The 4,894-nt window shown below is 43.6% G+C and overlaps 1 long non-coding RNA gene across 1 annotated transcript in view; it reads left to right on the forward strand.

The window, feature by feature from the left end:
- Window positions 1-4,894, forward strand: part of LOC110325325 — a 27,838-nt gene that overhangs the window by 19,273 nt on the left and 3,671 nt on the right. Inside the window, exon 2 of the long non-coding RNA XR_002380734.2 lies at window positions 1,394-1,509. This is a non-coding gene — a long non-coding RNA (uncharacterized LOC110325325). The remainder of the gene's footprint in view (window positions 1-1,393; window positions 1,510-4,894) is intronic.

The raw sequence follows: 4,894 nt of genomic DNA on the forward strand, positions 1-4,894 counted from the left end.
AAAAAAAAAAAAAAAAAAAAGATGACGACCCGAGCTGACATAGAAACACAGCTGAGGAGATCAGGCCGCAGCCCAGCCCTCCACCAAACTTGGCCACAGAAAAGAAAATGGCAAAAATGGTTTAACTTAAAATATGAAGATAAAAACTAATTGTGGCCAGGTATGGTGGTGCATGCCTTTAATCCCAGTACTCGGCAGGCAGAAGCAGGCAGATTTCTGAGTTCCAGGCAGCCTGGTCTACAAAGTGAGTTGTAGGACAGGACAGGGCTATACAGAGAAACCCTGTCTTGAAAAACCAAAACCAAACCAAACCAAACCAAAACAACAACAACAAAAAAACCCAAAAACAAACAAACAAACAAAAACCCAAAACCCAAAACCCAAAAAACTAATTGTGATATGTCAATTATGCTAAGAGCCCACGTTCCTTGAAGGATGGAGTCTCTGTGGTTGCCCCTCCAATGTCCTCGCTAATCTGACTACTCCTGTTGGTATCAGGCGCTCAGGCTGGGCTCTGCCATTTGTGGACATGGAGCTTGACTGTTGAGACAATAAAGTAAACCAGGATATAGACTGCTCTGCTGTACGATTCAAGCATGTGTTCGTGTCTAAAGTCAGGCTCACACACGTGCTTCCTTCAGGCTCTTCTTACCTGTCCCTCCCTCCGTTATCTCCCCTCTTTCCGGCTAGCCTCCAGTCTTAGACTTTTGCTTTCTGTGACTTCCTTATTCCTAATTTCTCTGCTCTAAATCTCCATTGTTTTTGAGATGGCCTCAGGCTTGGACTTTCTCAAGTTCTGCTTGTAGGTCACCTGTCCCCTTGGGGAACATTCCAGAGACTTCCGTGTTTTTTGTTTTTCAACATCTGCTTCTCCCTCAAGCGACATTCCTTTGTCACTCCTAAGGTCGCATTAGAGGACAATAGCTCACTTCTTAGGGATCCTCCACCTCAGGGGATCTGAGGTAGCTTCTGGTATTCTCACCTACGTCTCTAGTGTGGACTTTGCAGCTAGGACAATGGTAGCCATGGACCCTGAGCCTTCTGAGTCTGGGGTGGAACCCTTATCCTATGTGTGCTGACTGATGGAGAAAGAGTCTCCAGGTATCCCTGCACTTCTGCAGAGTTGACTCTCCTGTGCCGTGGAAGGGGACACGCCATGGCGGCCTCTCTTAGAGAAGCACCAGAGCCCTTCACTGGCAGAGGGGAGCAAGAATCCTTCATTTTCTTCGCACCCACACGTAACAGGCTGTGAAATCGCAGAACTGAAGTGCTACCAATTCCCGCTCTTCTGACCCAGAGTTGCTGATGTTCCCTAAATAAATGTTTCTCAATTTTTTGACTGTGTTAAAAGACTTTCTAGAGACTTTAAAATATCGCCCTGCTTCTCTGTCAGATGCTCAGGAACTCCCTCACAAGGCCTTCCCACAGTGGGATGCTTAGCTCTATGGAACCAAATCAACACAAGAAAACCCAGGCCCTGGGCCCAGACGCCCGAGTCCCGAGCAGAAGGTTGTATTTGCCATCTGGCCACCTCAGGGTAGTGGCTAAGAAGGGGTGGCTGTGTTCAGGCAAACCTTTCTCCACGGAGTTTGTTTTCACCAATGGGGAGAAAGGTTAAATAAATAACAGAGAATATAATTCCTATGGTATGAAAACACACACAGAGGAAATAGAGACCTTATTGTAGGTAAGAAAATGCCGCTGAAAGATTAAGAATAACGCAATTGCACAAAGTGAGGACTGGCTGAAGAAGGAACATTTGTCTATGGAAAGCTGACATATAATTTATAAATTCTATTGGAACTCAAATTATTAGTTGATGTAATTATTTTCTCGGAGCTGGTGTAATTTATCAGTGCCCATGGAATTACATGGAATCATAAAGATTAATATTTCAGAGTTAGAGCTAGGTTTAGATCTACCTCATTTTTTCTTCCCTCCCCCTCTTGTTTGTTGTGTTGAAAACACACTGCTACTGTAAGTTTTGTGACTTGTGTCTTGAACAAAGTTATCTTTTTCTTAGTACTATAGGAAGACAGGATTTGATGATCTGTAAGGAAGCTCTTTTGAGCTTTGAAGTTCCATTATTCCACACATTCTGGTTGAAGCAACCATTCTTCAAATAATTCAACATCTACTCACTGATTATCTAGGTATGAAGTGCTGAGTTATAAAGAGTAAGTATGGTAGACACGATCTATGCTTCTGTGAGATGAACAGACGTTTTAGCAGTAAGTAAAGTTGTGCTGAGGGGAGGAGCGGGGGAGGGGGGTAAGTCGGATTCCTCACCACTTCTGGAGGAGAAGCGAACATTTCAGTGAAGTGCTTCTAAAGAAATGGAGTCCATGCTTACATCAATTCTTTCCAGTCATAAGAAAAGAAAAAAGGCCAAGTTACATAAATAATGCAAACTTATTTTTTATAGTTCTGGTACTGGGCAGGGTTTAACCTTGGCTTCCAAATGGTGTCTTATCCCCCAGAGTTCATAGATGTCCCTGTTCCCTACAGCCCAAATCTTGTCTCAATGTTAAGGAGAATCTCCCCTTGGCTTTTAAGAACTTTCAAATCTTCCCCCATTTATGTCCTTCCTTTAAGTAATCAATAAATGCCGATGTCCATTAGAATCAATAATCCACAACAAAACAACTAAACCCAAAATCCCACATTGTTCTTTTCTAATTGAGAACAAGTTTCTTAGAAGGAGAAGAGAAAAGATTTATATTCCCTCCACTTACAGACACGGGAAGTGAGAATAACAAAGTGGTTGCTGTCTGGAACTAAACAGACCTCTAACTGTGGCCACAGTGATGAACACTGACTGTGAAGTTCAGCTAAGGCCCCCAGTGGTCTGCTCAGAGGATCCCTGGTCCTGAGGGGATGTGACCTTGACTGACAAAGGTGGCCACATGATGTGAGGAATCTAGGACTCTAGTTCAACGCCATCACAGCAGTCCTAAGAAGGACACAGGAGGGCTGGACTCAGAGATAGGAACACAGCTGCAGGAGTTGGAGCGATGGAAGGCCAAGAGTCAGGAACTGTGTGTGGCCCTTGGAAACTGGAGGAGGCCGCAAGTCATGTTCTCCCTTAGAGCATCCAAATGGAAAGGGCTTGCCAGCGCCAGCTCGATGACAGCGGTTTCATTATAGAAGCCCTTTTCAACATACAGAATTCACATTTAACTCTCATGTTTAATTACCCTCCAGAAAGGTAAAAATCCTAATGGTAAAGCACTATCCAGTGTCTTAAAGTCACCATTTGTGGCAATCCATTTGTAGTAAACATGTACTGATCATTTACCATGTATGGTGGTCTGCCTAAGGAGCGGCTCCCTCCTGTAGGCTACTGTATTTGAATGCTTGGTCATTAGGGAGTGTTGCTGCTTGACAGGGATTAGGAGGTGTGGCCTTGTTAGAGGAAGTGTGTCACATGTTCAAGCCTGGTCCAGCGTCTCTGTTCCTGCTGCGGATCTATGCAGACGTGGATGCGGCGCCATATCTGCCCGTGTGACAAGCATACTTCCTGCCACGATGACAACGGACTAACCCTCTGAACCTGTAAGCAGTTCCAGTTAAATGTCTTACTTTATAAGAGTTGCTGTGGTCCTGATGTCTCTTCTCAGCAGTAGAACACAGTCGACTAAGACACCCCAATTGAACTTTTTCTCTTGGCCAGGGCTGTAAGAGGACTGTGCTTTTAATAACTGACTCACTCAGAATTCAATGAGAATGAGATATTGTTTTCATTATACAAACGAGCGAAAGGAAGTTCAAAGAGGTGAAATGAATGTATTTTATGTACTGACATGAACTTGTGGGGAGAGAAACCTATGCCGAATAGCATTTGTTACTTTAAAATTTGTAACAATGAGGAACAGCGGTGTAGCTTAGTGGTACAGTCCTCAGCTGGCATGCATGACATCCTGGGTTCTACAAACAAACCAAGAGACTCATAATGAGTGTTTGATGCTTAATAAGCAGAAAATACACTAATTAAGGAGAATGAAACAAGCACTGATGATTTCTAAGCCTGTGCTGCAAAACTAGTAGGAGACAGAATTCCTGATGCTAACACAGGGACACGAATTCACTGAACACAACACGGACAAGTGTGGAAGCCACAGCTCTGTGCTCTGCTTGAAATCATTTTGTTTCCTGATGTGCTCCCACCTCCAAGGATGTGGAGTCCAGCTTAGAATTTGTCTGAGTCACGAATTCAACCAACTTCTTCAAATACCGTTCACTCTTCTCAGAAGGCTGCTGCATGCTTTCACCTGCCAAAGACAGACCCCACACCTCTGCTCCCTGTAAAGCATGTGTTGCTGTGGGTATCCAAGAAACACCAAGCCGAGGACTCCAGAGATGCCGAACAAAGATTCTTCAGTCAGGCAGGGTCCACAGCATGGTAGGTTAGGGGACAAAACCTTTCAGAGACAGAGGAGGACTCTAAAAGGCAAACACACATATGGACACACACACACCTGCATATACACACTTGCACACATGCATGTATATACATACACATGCTTATACACACAGAAAAGCAAATCAAGAGTAGTAGTGAAAACTACTGTGCGCCTACCCACACTGCTAACATTTAGAAGATGAGCAGTTGTCTAGGGCTGGAGAAAACAAGGCTCTGGACTTCCCATTCTTCCGAGTGACAGTTAATGGATTCAACTCCTGTGAAAGTGTTTTAAGTACCGAGCAACATTGACACCTATCATAGGACTTGTAAGTTTCTCTTTCAGGTTTCCCCCCACACTTACACACTTACACACACTTACACACTTACACACAGACACACACACACCTAACAGAAATATTGTGTATTCCCGATAGCTTTCTTTTTTTATTTATTTATTTATTTATTTATTTATTTATTTATTTATTTATT

Source organism: Mus pahari, chromosome 8 (assembly GCF_900095145.1).
Source record: "Mus pahari chromosome 8, PAHARI_EIJ_v1.1, whole genome shotgun sequence".
NCBI lineage: Eukaryota > Metazoa > Chordata > Mammalia > Rodentia > Muridae > Mus > Mus pahari.